At 49.8% G+C, this 15,799-nt stretch overlaps 1 long non-coding RNA gene across 1 annotated transcript in view; it reads right to left on the bottom strand.

Moving 5' to 3' along the window:
- The window catches only part of LOC141579627 (uncharacterized), a 29,065-nt gene that overhangs the window by 11,904 nt on the left and 1,362 nt on the right, over positions 1-15,799 (bottom strand). Inside the window, exon 2 of the long non-coding RNA XR_012511384.1 lies at positions 5,884-6,045. This is a non-coding gene — a long non-coding RNA (uncharacterized LOC141579627). The remainder of the gene's footprint in view (positions 1-5,883; positions 6,046-15,799) is intronic.

The raw sequence follows: 15,799 nt of genomic DNA, 5'->3' as shown, positions 1-15,799 counted from the left end.
GGTATAAACACTCCCACCATGGCCAATTTCAAGCTACCACACCGATAGCTGTCACTGAACACAGAGTTAGGAAAAGATGCTAACAATTGGCTCTCGTGAGCTGGTCTGAGCTGGCTCCAGCACACCACTGGTTGGGACATTTTTGGTCTCCTCTCCTACCCTGCATAGCTCTCAGTACTGATCAGACTGAATTTCTCTCTATGGTGCAAACACATCACATCTGTTCGAGCTCCCACCCTTTTGCTCCAACTCTTCCTTCCTTCTGGAATACCCTTTTCTTCCTCTCCATGTGTCCAAATCTTATTCACCTGTTAAGAGCCTGCTCTGGTCTCACTTCCTCTAGGCTGTATTAGTCAGGATAATTACCACTAGCTGCTATAACAAACAACTACATAATCTCAGTAATTTAACACAATCTAAATTTATTGCCCCTTTGTTCTGCACTCCAGGGAAGGTTCCTCTCACCCTGGAACCCAGATTCCTTCCACTTTTAAATGCTAGCTAGCATCATCAACACTTCACATCCAGGTTCACCACAGAATAGGGAGAGGGCATGAAGGGCCCCACAAGAGTTTTATGGACAGCCCTGGAACTGATGCTCATCACTTCTACCTATTTCGTCGGCCAGAACTGCCCCTCCTGACTTTGAGGGGGCAAAGGAGGATTGCATGCTGGAAATGTGATTTTCTTCCAAGGAGAATATGAAACCCTGAAAATGAGACAAAGTCAGCTTCTGCTTCTACTCCCCCAACTTCCATAGTGCAGCTGACTTCTTTATCTTCTAGATTCTCCCAGAACATACTATCCAGAAACTGTTTACTTTGGTCTTAGACTGTTGGGCATAGTTACTGGGTTGGTCCTTTCTGCCTCTGTAGACTCACAGAGGCTGAGCTATGGAAGGTCCCTAGAAACAGGGTTCCCAACCACCTGTGGATTCAGGGTGCCCAGTCCAGATAATGCAGGTTTGGAAAAGAGTCCAGCAATCAATATTTTTAACTGGCTTGTTAGGTAGATGTGCAGCTAACATTGGAACCCACTGATCTAGTCCAAAGTTCCCATTTCATGGATGTGGACACTGAGGTCCAGAGAGGAGGAGGAATTTGTCCTAAGCCATGGAGTAAGTTAAAGCTGGATCTGAAACTTGAACCCAGGGCTCCTGACTTTTAACCCTGGGTTCTGTCTATATACCATGGAGTGTCTCTCCAAGACCTGACTGTAAACCCCAGCACAAGACACTGGTCAATGCTGAGTCAGCCATGAGTTATTAAGATGACCTTTGTGGTCAAGAGACAGTGAGTTGAATGTGAGATCTAGAAATAGGTGGACCTGGGTTCAAACTCTACCTTTTCACCTGCTTGTTTGGGGATCTTGGGCAAGTCTTTCATCTCTCTGAGCTTTGGTTTCCCTACCTGCATAATAGTACCCATCCCATAGGTTAGGAGGATAAAATGTATGAAAAGTACTCAGCCCAGTATCTGGTAAATTCTCAATAAATACAGTTGACTTTGGTTATCTGCCAAGGTGAGTGGTTGTTCTCGAGGAGAATGAGTGGTATCTGGAAACAAACTCAAGGATGAGGCTAATCCAGAAGAAATCCTCCTCTGGGTAAAGTTTCAGCTGCTGTGCAAATAGATCTTTCATAAAAATCAGCTCCTAAAATGTACATGTGGAGCGAGCCCTTGGAAATTCAAGCAGCACAGCTTGATCTTGGTTTTTATCCAATTGGGCCTATAGCTAATTGCTTCTAAAATATACCCAAGCTGTGTGTGTGCGCATATGCAAGCCTGGGCCTTGCTTCTGTGCACAGAGGCTGTGTGGGTCCCAGCCCACAGGAGGGCCATGTCAGTCAGGGCAGGCCAGGCTCTGCTGCAGTGACAAACGCCCCCATAGCTTAGAACTGCAAAGCCTGCTTTCAGTCACTCTCCGTGTCCATTGTGCCTTGGCTGGGGCTCTGCTCCTGGTAGGCAATCAGGCATGTGGGCTGAAGGAACAGCCCTCAAACTCAACTATTGCTGTCCCCTGTGGCCAAAAGAAAGAGGGCTCGGCAGGGTTTTACTCTGGCAAGAAAGTGCTCTGCCCTGAAAGGGAATCACATAACTACTTGAATCCTAATGCAGACACCACCTCTCTGAGGCAAATCTCTGAGCCCACCTCCTTCCCCATCTGCACAGAGGGGATTAGAACACTGCCTACCTCACAGGTGTGAGGGGCGACCTGACATGATACTGTGGACTTCTTAGAACAGGATGGATAAAGAACTTGATAAGTTATGGATTATAATACCAAATAGCAGAAACAACCCACATGTCCATCCACAGATGAACGGATTAACAATTGTGGTCTGGCCATACAATGGAATACTATTCAGCCAGAAAAAAGAATGAAGTACTGATACATATTTCAACATAAATTAACCCTAAAAACACTTAGGCTAAGTGAAAAAGACAGCCATAAAAGGTCTCATAGTTTGTAATTCTATTTATATGAAATGTCCAGAATAGGCAAGCCCATAGGGACAGAAAGTAGATTAGCATTTGCCGGGGGCTGGGGGTAGGAATTAGGAGCAACTGCTAGTGGGTACAAGGTTTCCTTTTAGGGTGGTGGACATGTTGCAGAATTGGATAGTGGGGATGGTTGCATTGTGACTGTACTACAACCCACTTTAAAATGTTGAAATTTCTGTTATGTGAATTGTATCTCAATAGTATAAAAATTAAAAACTAAGAATAATAATAAGTGAAGGGTAAGAAAGACTCCCCTCTCCTACAGAGTTGTTCACCCTCACCCCAACTATGAGCCCCCCCTCCCCTTTAATCTTTATCTTTATGTTGTCATTTCTGTGGACTAGCCTGTCTCCCCTGGCCATGGCAGAGCCTGGCTATTTTTGTTCCTTTCTGTGGCCCGTGCTCTTGGCAGGCAGGGTCAGGTGTATGAGCAGTACACTCTCACTCTTACTCACAAAGCTGTGCCTGCACCGTGTGTGTGTGTGTGTATGTGCATGTGTATTTGTGTGTGGATATGTAAGTGCATGTGTGTATATGTATATGTACGTGTGTATATGTATATGCTCATGTGTATGTATGTGCTTATATTTGCATGTGTATACGTGTTTGCACATATACAGAAGGTGCACACACACAGCTTGGTCCTGGAGCCTTCAGGGAGCTGGTCATACACCAGCACCCATCGAAGGGGCCACCTCCCCTCTCTGGTCTCCCTGGGCCCTCCCGCTGCCCCCTGGATCCAGTGGGATTCCTGGAAGGGAAGAACTCTTGGCCATCCAGCCCCTTCCATCCAGCAGTCAGGAAGCCAGGCCCAAGGAGGGAGGACTTGCCTGGTGTCACACAGAGAGGTAGCAGCAGAGCAGGCCTGAGACCACAGGCACCCCACAGCTGGCCCGGTGCCCTCCCATGGTGGTGGCGTGTCAGAGAGCAGGCAGTGGGGCTGGGCAAGTGCTGAGAGGTTCTAGGTCTTCTCAGAGCCCCTCACACCAGTCAGGTGACCAGCCTGGTGTGTAAGGATGTAGAGGAGACAGCGGGCTGGTGGGCGTGGGGAAAGCTGAAGTCAGGCAGGGAAGGTCCCAGCCACTTAGGACTTCCTGTTTTTATCATTGCTCTAGTCATGGGAGACAGTTGTCACCGCAAAACCACAGCACCAAACCCACTGGCTTCCCTTCATGAGTGCCCCCACTCCCAGCGGCCTCTCTCTGGGACTGTGTTCCCCTCTGTCTCCTTCCAGGCCTCCAGACCTGGGTCCCCATGTCAGAGATAAGGCTGGACCCTGAGATGAACCAGCCTCTCTGGGAGTCATCACTGCAGTCAGGGCCACCAACTCACTGAAGTTGGACCCATTCCCTCTTCCAAGGGCACTGCATTCATGCATTTATTGAGCACCTATTGTGTTTCAGCTCCTATACCATATACTGAAGTTAAAAGGTATCAAAACCAGCCTGTCCAAGACCCCCTGGAGACAGACGTAACCAGGCTAAGGGTCAGGGCCCCGCCCACTCCCAGAGCCAAGGGCCCCACGCCCCCCGCAACCATGAGAGGTTGCTCTTTCTGTCGTGTGTTCAGGACTCCCAGGGACAGTTTTTCACAAGGAAGAGACACATTCATGAGATGGGGTAGGTGGGCACAGATGCCACGTTAAAGGATGTGGACTCACAGAGGAGCAAAGTGATTCCATTTCTGATGAGAAGGAAGAGTCTCAGGTGGGTGCTCTCTGTCTTGAACACCTTTCTTACCTCCGCTGACCTCCCTTTGAACACAGAGACTGGCCCGCAAACTCAGAACCCTGGGGTGCCAGGATCCAGCTAGAAGGTCAGAACACTGCGTGATGAGCATCGTACTATTTTTGGCAAACACACAGTTTTGTATTTACATAGCTTCCTTTGAAAATAAATTAAGTAAAGATGAGCTGAGTTTTTGAAACACAAGATAGCTTTCAGCACGGGCAAAAGTGAAAGTGATTTTGCACGTTTAGGTGGTTTGGGAAACACAGTCCAAGGTTTCGGGGATTTGGGTGGTGGGGTGATTTCATCCTGGTTTGCTCCTGCTAGAAGGACCCTGGCCTGGATGCATCACAACTGATTTACCGTGGCCCAAGTCCTTGTCTTCAGAGCATCTGGGTGTCGGGCTCTCTGTCTCCAGAGCAACAACAGGAAGGGTGCTGGTGGCCCTGAAGGCAGGCTCCTGGGTGGAGGCCGCCCTCCCTCAGGTGCTGCCTCCTCCTCATGTGTGAGCTCAGCCAGCCTGGCCCAGTGCTGCTGTGACACCTGTGGCTCAGGACCCAGAACCATCACCCTCCTCTCTTCCCATCCCTGCCCCGTAGCTCTTCCAACAAAACCTTCAGATGACAACAAGGGGTCTGACTACCTGGCCCTCCGCCTCCCTACTCCCTTTCCAGGTAAATATGAGTTTCTCTCCTGGCATCCTGTTCTCTGGACCATGGTCCTCCCGCCTTGGGCCTCTTCTTCCTGGTTCAACCCCTTCCATGACTCCCGGGTGCCCACCTCCCTGCTACTGAGAGAAGCTGCCCTCAGTGAGTCTATGGTGGTTTTCTGGCAACTTCCTTTAAAATACCACCACCACCACCACCGCCTATAACTGTGGGACTCCTGCAGGGTGGAGCCAGGACCAGGGTGAGGCTAATGCATTGCCTGGGGCACAAGGTTTCTGGAGGCACCCGTTCTCAGCGGTCAGTCTGAAGGTGAGTGCCTCCTTAATGTGTGTGCCCCAGGTGCCTCACTTGCCCTACACTAGTCCCTGCCACGCTGCAGAGCCCAAGAGAAAGAAAACCTGCTGGTTAGAAGGATGTTCTGGGCATCACTGGGGTTTGGCGTCATTCTCAGAGCAGTTGCCCCCTTGGAATCATACAACGTCCCAGGGAGGCTGATCGGCAAGGTGGCTGCCTCAACACAGTTGTGTGTGGTGTGCACTGCACAAGGGTGTAAAGCCAAGAGGGAAGTGTGGTTGAAATACAGCCTGTCCCCAATCTGTGTGTCTGAGCACAGAGGCTGTGTCAGCCTGGAGAAGGGGGCACCTTTCTGTATTTTGTCCACTGGTGAGGGCAATTTTCAGTACTTCCTACAGGGTACCAAATGTGCGGACAGGACAGAGGGAAGGTGATTAGAGAGGGGTGGGGACTGGCCCTAGGACACGAAGCAGATGGGTGAGGACCCAAGTTTTTTGATTCTTGACTATCTTCCTCCCTTTAATTTTTATCACTCTGGTTAAATACTTTAGAGAACCGAGTATCTCCCACCGGCAGAGGTAAATCTAGAATATGATGTCCTGGTTGTGCTCTTTCGTGCCTGCCCCTCCCCGACCCTGCCAAGGCAGCGTTAATTCCCTCCTTGATGTCTTTTCAGCAGCTTGGACTCACCTCTAGTCCCGCGTCTGTCTTCCCCACTGGACTGTGAGTTCCTGGAGGGCAGAGAACGTGTCTTGTCGCCTCTGTCTCAGCACAGGATTTGGTGAATGTACAGAAAACGGGGAACCCACATATCCTGGGACCCCAGGAGGCTTCGTCTTGGATCCAGGAGCCCTTAATAAGACAGAACATTAACCAAAAATAATTTTAAGATAATTCCAACTGTGACTTGTGTTTCTCTAATACTCTTAAAATAGGCTTCCCTCCATGTCCCTGACCCTTTTCCTCTCACTTTCCACTCCAGGGTCTCTGTCCATTTTCTTGGTTCTGTGACACAAAACCTGGAACCTGGATTGTCCAAAACCCAGATCTGCCTGACAGAGAGAGGGCAGGTGTAAGAAATCAGCTGCTTGCCCTCCCAAGCCATCCTCCTCTTCCTTCTCGGCACCTGGCTGGGCTGTGAGATGACGTTTCCCGGGCCTCCCTTGCAGGAGTGGCCACAGGACTGAGTCCTGGCATGGAGTTCAGGCCTCAGCCCTCAGTCACCGGGTGTCCTCTTTTTCCTCCCTGCTGGCTGAGACCAGACATGGTGACAATAATGTCATACAGTGGAAGGAACCTGGGTCTCTGTATGATTGTGTAGAGCAGAAGTGCCCTCTAGGCCTGGAACACTCACTGGGGAGGTTTTGTGAGAGAGAAACACACTTCTGTACTCTTTCAGCGGCTTTATTTGGGGGTTTCTTTGCCTCAGGAAAGAGCAGCTTAGCCTTATCCCTAAATAACAGAGCAGAGAAGGGGGAGAAGGGGCTGAGTAGTCAGAACAAGAATGCTATTTAGGAGAAAAGGGGAGTGGAGTCTGGACCACTCCCACGTGGCGAGCCTCGTCCCATCCCACATGTGAGGTGTGACTGAACAGCCGGGGTGGTTGCTGCTGCAGTGAGAGGTGGCTCTTCCTTCTGTAACCAAAGGGAAGGGGGAGAACGGGGCACCAGGGTGCAGGCATGACAGTGACTCAGATGTGAGAGAAGTAACTTTCATTTTATCAGTGTTACTCTTCTAAAGGACCTGGGCCCCTGCCACCCTCCCCAGGGGCCAGGGCAAAGGCAGCCCCTTCCCCAGCCCATTTCACAAGAGTCTCCCCAGAAGAGGGTAGCTGGCTCACCCGAGGTCACCCTGGCCGTTGGAGGCGGAAGGGGCCAAGGAAACCCCAAGAGAGGATTTGGAGCCAAAAAGGATTTGAACCTGGTAGCCGATGGGGAAACCAGCAAGGGAATCTTCCCGAGGTGGAAAGATTAACTCAAGAAGCTACAGCCCAAGACAATGGATGGAAATGACCTAAGGAATTCCAGGAAGGAGTGGAGCCTGTGGTCCAGGCACCTGGTGAGCTAGGAAGGCAGCACCATTCACACCAACAATGCTGGGGCTGGCAGGAGGCAGAAAGGCTGAAGCACTGAGGTCTGAAAAGGAAATGCCGAACCACGAAGCTCTAATGTGAATTGTCTGAGCCAAAATGGACAAGGGGAGGTCCTGGAGCCCAGACGGCCAGGGAGTGGAAAGACTGATGGGCCCCAGTCTTCCTAGGTCATACCCATTCATTCAGCATTCCCTGAATATGTACTGAGCACCTGCAACGTACTGGGCACCTCTGCACTAGGGGATACAGCCATGAACCAACCAGAAGAAAGCCCCATCTTCCGGGGGCCCACATTCTAGTGGGAGGAACAGACCATGAAAGATAATCATAAGAAATAAGTCAATTTTGTAGCATCAAGACACAATGAGAGCTATTTAAAACAACCACAGGACCAGGAGTGACAGAGACAAGGCCAACTAGGTAATCTGCAGAGCTCAATGCAAAATGCAAACATAGTTTGTTGTTCAAGAAGAAGAGAAAAGGTACCATTAAAGGTATACACGAAGCTTCCTTCCACAGTCTCTCTCTATCTCTCTCTCTCTCATCGCTGTGTCTTCTATTTGCTATTTAATGTTGCTCTAAGTAAAGAAAAAATTTTAATTTACATTATTAGCATGAGTTTTAATATTCATCTTTATATTGTGCAATGCTAGTTTTAAATGCAAATATCAACATTTAACTCGCATGTGTAATCACGGAAATGACACAATTTGTATTCCATGGCTTGTCCCCAAGGGTGCCCCAAGCTTGCTAGAAGAGGCAAACAGGAAGACTGGAAGGAAAAAGAAATCTCGGGCCCAGGCACAGAGTGAGGGAGTGCTGCTGGGCACAGGGATACCCTCAGGGTGAAGACTCTTACGGGCACCCAGGGGCTCCGCCCCGTCACCGAAGCCTCTCTCTGGAGCCTGACAGCTGCCCAAGTCCCCCTCCCAAATCCTCCCTCCTGTCAGATGCTGGACTGATACAGAGTGCCCCAGATGGGGGCGGGGCAGGGGGAAGTCAACCTAGGCACCTCCTTCCCACAGGTCCACAGCTCTAACCCTTGGCAGATGGGCAATGCCCAGGGACCTTTAAGCTTCCATGCCAGGATATGCTCAGTACTTGGATTGGGGTCTTGCCTCCACTGAGATGTGGCCTCTGGCCAGTCACCCACCAGATGTGGCATGGTGCTCCCAGCCCAGGGTGGGGTTGGCTGCTGTCCTGCCCTGCCCGGAGACACATGGGGTATACATCTCGCCTCCCCTCCCCTGTCCTGTACCTATGACTGGCGTCCTGCCAGGCACCAAAGACAATGGCATAGGGGGAGGGGAATGGGGCCTGAAGTACAAATGGGGCCCCATGCAAGTGCCCTGGCAGCACTTCCCGATTCTGACCCAGGAGGGAGGAAAGGTTATCATTTTAAATGAGTATTCAGAGAAGGCTTTGTTAAGAAGGTGATGATTGAGCAAGGACTTGAAGAATGAGAAAGAATGAGTCACTTAGATTTCAGAGGGAACAGCAAGTGCAAAGGCCCTGGGTTGGACACATGTCTGGTGTGTCTAAGGGACAGCAAGCAGGCCCATGTGGCTGGAGTGCAGGGGTGAGGAGGGACAGTTTAAGGACTTAGGCTTTTAGTCTGAGAGAGAGGGGGAGCCAAGGAAGGGTTTTCAGTATAGGAGTGAGTGACATGGTCAGACTTAGGTTTTCCAAGGATTCCTGTTGGGTTGAGAACAGACTGTAGGAGGCAGTCAAGCAGAGCACTATTGCAGTAATCCAGGAATGGGGTGATGGTGGCTCAGACTAGGTCGGAAGGATGGTGGTCATATTCTGCATATTTAACAATAACAATCTAATGAATATTTATTGGGCTCCATCATGCTGCCTATGGTCCAAGGCTCAGTGTTAAGCAGGAAGGACAAGGTTCCTGCTGTTCTGGAGCTGATGTTCTGGTGAGGTAGAGGCAGATAATAAGCAAAGAAAGGAAAGATAAGAAAAATATTGGACATGATAAGTGCTCTACATAGAATTAAAATCGGGTGACTGGAATACTTCTTCAGATGGGTGGCCAAGGAAGGCCTCCCTGAGATGACATTTAGGCTGAAATCTGAGAGACAAGAAGAAGCTACCATGAGATCAGGGGGAAATCATCCCAAGCAGAGAGGATAGCATGTGCAAAGGCCCTGTGTATTAGTCTGCTTGGGCTGCCATTACAAAAATACTGTAGACTGGATGGCTTAAACAATAGAAATTCATTTCTCTCAGATTGGGAGGCTGGTAAGTCCAAGATTGAGGTGCCCGCTGATTTAGTTACTGGTTAGAGTTCTCTTCCTGGCTTGCAGACGACCACCTTTTTTGCTGTGTCTTCCAAAGCCTTTCCCTAGTGCGTACACAGAGAAAGCAATATCTTTCCTCCCCATTTTGTAAGGCCACCAATCCTATCAGATTAGGACCCCATACTTATGACCTCATTTAACCTTCATCACTTCCTAAAAGCCCATCTCCAAATACAATCACACTGGGAGTTAGGACTTCAACATATGAATTTGAAGGGAACACAATTCAGTCTGTAGCGCCCTGAGTTGGGAAGAAAGCTTGGCCATTCCAAGGCAAGACAAGGAGAAGGCTGATGGTCGGGGGAGCTTGGGGCTGAGGTGGGAGAGGCAGGCAGTGGTCAGCTCGTACAGCCTTTACAAGACAGGCTAGGAAATTTGGATTTTACTCTAAGTGCTGACTATTTCTGAGCATTTCCCAAATGCCAGGCCTGGTGCTAACAGCCCCGTGGGCATGATCTCATTTAATCATAACAGCAGTCCCAGGAGGTGCATGTTATCTCTGCCAGTTTTACAGGTAATGAGACAGAGTCCCAAGTAGCCATGTTCAGAGACCAGAGATGCCCTACACTCACTTGTGGGTGCTCAGGCCCCCAGAAAGTGAGGCGAGAGCGGCCCAGAGCTGAGCCAGGAGGATGGGCCCTCCAGACACGGCTGCCTCAGAAGCAGATGCTGGATTCAACCCAACAGAAGCTTACTGAGCCCCTGGCCCTGGTGAAGGGTCACTATGAGGCCTCAGTGTGAATCAGCCCCAGTCCTGGCGGGTGAGGACAGGGTTTCTCAAGCTCAGATTCTCAGGTCCTCTGGATCCAGATATCCTGGGGCATGAATTTTTGGGAGCCCACCTGTAGATATAGGAACTCTGAAGGTGTTGCTTAGAAATCTGCATTTTTAACCAGCACCCCAAGGGGAACCACTGCTGTAGGGGGCGGGGCAAGGCAGGTGTGCAAGAGGCTGGAAAAGGGACTCCCAGGAAGCAGGCTTCCACAGCACCTGCGGAGAGCAGCTTCTGCTGGCCTGGGAAGTACAGCTCACTGACTCGGCTGGGCACTGAATGGGGACTGATTTCCCAGGGTGGAGAACAGGGAGGAAGAGGGCATTCCAAGAGGAGGGAGCTGCCTGGGCAAAGACTTGGCGGCTGGGCATGACTCCAGGAGAGAAGGAAAGGAGGTGAGGGGAGGTTGTGCACAAGAGTTCTTTGATCCCACTGTGACCAAGGGACACTGTGACCAGGGGTGTTTTCATTAGCCTGCAACAGCTGGGGGGACAGGACTATTGCAAATTGGCCCCTGTTGGCTGCACAGGTAGCCTCTGCTCCTTGCTTGGGCCCCTAAAAGCCATGGATGGATGGATCAACTGACCCAGCTTCTCTCCTTCCTTCTGAGGGAGGAGATAGATGACTGATTTCAGGGCTTTTATCCCAGAGAACAAAGGGGCTGGAGGCTTAGGGGAGGAGCGAGGACCTCTGTGCTGGGCATGGCTGACCTTACGGCCCTTCCTTGGGTGGCCCTCAATGTGCTGGCTGGGCGGAGAGCAGGAGAGGCCACCAGTCTCTCAACTGAGCTCTTCTGCTCAGAGCGGTCACACCCGGAGGGGTGCTGGAGCTGGGTGGCTCACAGGAGCAGATTGTTAAATAAATATTCAGGAAACTTGCAAGCTGGTTGTTAAACTTCTGGTAACTTAAAATTGGCCATAGTGGGTGTATTTACACCATGGAAATTAGGAGAGCTGATTAAAAAATCAGGACTCCACTGACAAGGGAGCCACAAGCACCATGGGTCAGGGAGCAGACGGAGAGCCTTGTCCAACACACAGCCTCTGTGCAAGCCTGGGTGAGCCCTGCACTAGGCCCAGGAAACATCGAGGTACGTTGGATGCTGTCAAGTGTCTCTGCTCTCAGGGAGTAAGCAGTTTAGTAGGGAGACAGAAAAACAACAGGGGCAGTTACAAATCAGAGGGAAAACACTAAAAACAGTGGCCACATCTTGAGTCTCCCACGTGTCATGGTGCTGGGAAATTTTCACACATCATCTTTATTCCTCGCAGTACATCCCACTGTACAGATGGGAAAAATAAGCTCAACAGGATGAAATCATCTGCCCAGGATCACACAGTTGACAAAGTCAGGTCTAAAATCCACAGTGTTCTGACTCTGGAGCCCGTAGGGAGGCTTAATTGCTGCAAAGTTCTGCTTCCGTGTATCAGGCTGCCCTGTGGAGCACAGAGCATGGAGAACCTAACCCCAACTAGGGCAGACACAGGAGTGGCAGAGGGAAAGGCTTCCCAGGAGGGGTGACATTTGGTCTGGGTTTTGAAGGATGAATAGAGTTTGCCAGTTTTAGGGCAAAGTGGAGAAAGGCATTCCAGGTGGAAGGAAAAACATAGGAAAAGGCATGGAGTTGTAAGCAGGCATCAGAAGTTGGGGGGGAAGAGAGAACAGGGTGGCTTGAGGAGGGTGTGTGATTGGAAGGGAGGCAAGATGGCAAGGTAAGTTGGGATTTAGGTGAGAAGGGCCTTGAAAGCCAGACTAAGAGATTTAGTCTTTATCCTGCAGACTTTGGAAGCCACAGAAGTTGAAAGCCCATAGAACTATGGAAATGTTATGATGAGATTGTTATGATGTTTTGTTTTTACAAAGTCCCCTAAAGCAGTGCTTCTCAAGCCATCTGTGGAGAAGGACTGTTCCTCAAAATTTTAGAATCTGTCTCAGACCAGTGCTTTAGTAAAATACAAGGAAAATCAATTACTAGAAAAATAAAATGAAAAAAAAGTACAAGCCTGTTTTTCTCACTAGTCAAGACATAAAATTACTCTATCAAATTGCTCTACAAGTTCTCAGCCTTGATTTCTGCACTCACTTTGATAGAGATGAGCTTGTCCAGGGATCTCTCTTACAGGCACAAGTTTAGGACAAATGCAGGTTCTCCTAGTAAGAGCTGAGTGCTGTCAAACAAACCCCATTTTGGAGATGAGGAATCTGTTGCTCAGAGAAGGTACATGGCTGCCCAAGATCATGCAGCTGGTGAGTGGCAAGGGCTGGGATTCAAATGTGGGGCTTTCTGTCTTGCTGCACTCGGCCCATGTGGCAGGTGCAGCCCAGTCCCTCAGCCCAGTCCCTTAGCCTTGTCCCTCCCGTTAACACAAGGTTAAGAGCCCTGCAGATGAGGAAACAGAGCCAATGTAAAAATGGAACTTCCTTGCCCAGGGTCCCACTGCAAGAGGGTGGCAGAGGCAGCCAGCCTTCAGGTCTCTGGACACCAGCCCATGCTCAATTGTGCCACTCAGCCTGCCCCTGTGTCCGTGCAGTGACCTCCAGGCCAGATAGCATCAAGGAGAGCAAGGGTAGGAGAGGCAGGAAGAGGCAGGGAACTCATCAATTGCTGGCAATTACACGGTGCTTTGTCATTCTTAATTAGCTCAGCAGCTCAGTAGCCAGAGACATCCCTCTGGACCCCAGGCAGAGGAGGGGACAGCTGCTAGTCCCACCCAGGAGGGCAGTCTGGGCCTGTAGGAGCACCTCCCCCAGCCCCTTTAGGTGCTGCTGCTTTCCAGCTACAGAGGGTCAGCCACTTGCTGGGCACACTCTGAGAACCAGAGTACAGAACTTAAGTCAAGCCCTTGGATGTTTATCCTCCCCTGTGGCAGGTACTGGCCAGCTGTTCCAGGAGACCCTGAAGTGAAAGATGGTTTCCAGACCCTGTGCTTGAGGCATGCTCAGCTGCTGGGGAAAGCAAACAGGTTCACCAAAAACCATAAAAAATAAATGATAACCAGTGTTACCATTGACTAAGCACTTGTCACATGCCAGGCACTGGGCTAAGCATTTCCTGCATATAATTCCACAGAAGTCTTGCAAAGCCTTCTAAAGCAGGTAATATCCCCATTGCACAGATGAGGAACCTGAGGCCTGTTAGCTAAGGTTACATATATATACATATATGATTTGGTTTTAGAGCCCAGGTATGTAGAACTCCAAGGTCAAGCAGTTGTTGTCTAGGAGTATGTGTCTGTGAGTGTGAGTGTGTGTGTGCACACATGTTGGGGAGGACGATAGGTGTATGGGTAGCCATGATTGTGGGTGTTGGAGAGGGGGCCAACTGGATGTTCTGGGCAAAGGTGGGGAGGCTGGGAAAGTTGAGGAGGCAATCTGGCTGGAGATTTCTGGAAGAGGAAGCTGCATGGAAAGGGTCTGAGGAGCAAAGGGTTCAGAGACTGGTTGGGGCTGCTGGGTCAGTGGGACACAACTGGCTGAAGAGGCCCTGTGGGTTGCGTGAAAGGTCAGAGCCAAGTCTAAGCAGAAATCCCTGGGGCTTCTAACTCCCCAGTAACCCAGGTTCCCTCTGATGCCTTGGGAAAGGGCTGTCTCAGACCTGGGCCTGAGGGGCACTTGGGGTGGAGGCTCTGGGGAGAGACTGAACTACCCACACAGCAGACTGGGGCAGGCTGGTTCCAGTCCAAGAGAGCTCCCTTCCCTGGAAGCCAGTCAAGAATTATGATAATAATAACCACTCCATCTTCACTCTTCACCCAGTGAGGAAAATTATTTTAGTTTATTAAAATATGAAACATACATAGCACTTATTATATGCCAGGCATAATTCTGAAGACATCCTAAACATTAACTCTTTTAATCCTCACAACTACCTATTTTTACAGATAAGGAAACTGAGGCCTATGGAATTTAAATGACTTGTCTAAGGTCATGAAGTAAAAAAGTGGGGGAGATGGGGCCCCAGACTCCAGTATATATGGGGCTTCACCACTGTGCTTTGCTAGTTGGGGGCAGAACACTTACTTTGCTGTAAAAACTCCCATTTTGCAGATGTGAAAACTGAGAACTGGTCAGGTGAAAGGACCGGCTCAAGGAGGACAGATTACTTGAGGAAATCAGGGCTCCTGATCCCAGCCAAGGCTTCTGTCTTGGTCCCACTGCAAGCCCAAGTGGTAGCTGGAGAGAAGCTGAGAGCCTTTCCAGCTCCTGGTGCCCACTGCCTCACTGGGGTCCCATGAGGGCCCAGTGGGGGAGAAAACAGTAAAATTACAATTCTGATGACATTTTTGTAAAGACAAAAGCCAGTTATTCCCATAGGGAGCTTCTCCCTTCCTTTTATGATTATTTTTCTTTCTGATTACTAAAGAACATATGATCATTGTAAAAAATTTTACAGCTAGATCAGAAAGGCAAACAAGAAAGAGAGAGAGAGAAGGAAGGAAAGAAAGTAAGAAAGAAAGAAAGAAAGAAAGAAAGAAAGAAAGAAAGAAAGAAAGAAAGAAAGAAAGAAAGAAAGAAAGAAAGAAAGGAAGGAAGGAAGGAAGAAAGAGAAAAAGAAAGAAAAGAAAAACCACATTAAAACTCCTTTGTACTGGTGTATTTTCAAGATTTCTTCGTTCCCTCTCGGTTTTCATAAGTATCCAAGCTAGGACTAGGCTTCTGGTCCTGGCTTGCTGTGTGACCTTGGGCAGGTCCCTGCCCTTTTCTGGTTCTCAGGCTTCTCTCCTATGAAATGAGTGTTTGGATATGGTGACCTCAGAAGAGGCCCCTCGCAGCTCTGACCGTCTGTTTCTGCTTCTGTTTCTGTGACTGGCAGAAGGGGCACAAGCAGGCTGCCCCTCTACAGGGGATGCATGGCTGACAGCTCCCAGCAAGTAACCTCCGGGAGGACACAATGGACCCAGTAAACAGCCCCCGTAAACAGCCTTCATCATGGCACAGTGTTCCCAAGCCTGCCTGCTTATCAGTCCCATATGGTGCCCCCTGCCAGTTGGACACCATCAGCTGCCCTTTACCAGCCAGTCCTGGGTGACTGCTTTTCCTTCAGTCTCCAGAATGCTCACTCTCTCTGCCCAGGACCTGGATGGCTAGGGATAAGGGAGCTGGGTGGCTCAGCCCTGTGGACCTACCTACCCATCACCGCAGCCCTTTGCAGAAGACAGCCTGCTGTGGTGAAAAACTGGAGAGAGGCAGGGAGGGAGAGGAGGGAAGAAGGGAGCGAAGAAAGGAACACTGATTGTATTCCAACTCCATTTGGATCCCTTGCTAGGCATCTGGGATTCAGAAATGAATCAGAAAAACTTATTGCCCTTGAAAGACACAAAGTCCAGAGGAGGTGAGAAGAGTAGAAACTGGCAAGTACAACACTTGCAATACTGAAAGCTCAGGCCTGTGGCATCCCATGAGGAGAAGCCTAACTGATGGATGATAGTT

The sequence above is a fragment of the Camelus bactrianus genome, chromosome 13 (genome assembly GCF_048773025.1).
Source record: "Camelus bactrianus isolate YW-2024 breed Bactrian camel chromosome 13, ASM4877302v1, whole genome shotgun sequence".
Taxonomy (NCBI): Eukaryota; Metazoa; Chordata; class Mammalia; order Artiodactyla; family Camelidae; genus Camelus; species Camelus bactrianus.
The sequence above is the reverse complement of the archived record's forward strand: the minus strand, read 5'-3'. Positions and strand labels throughout refer to the sequence as shown.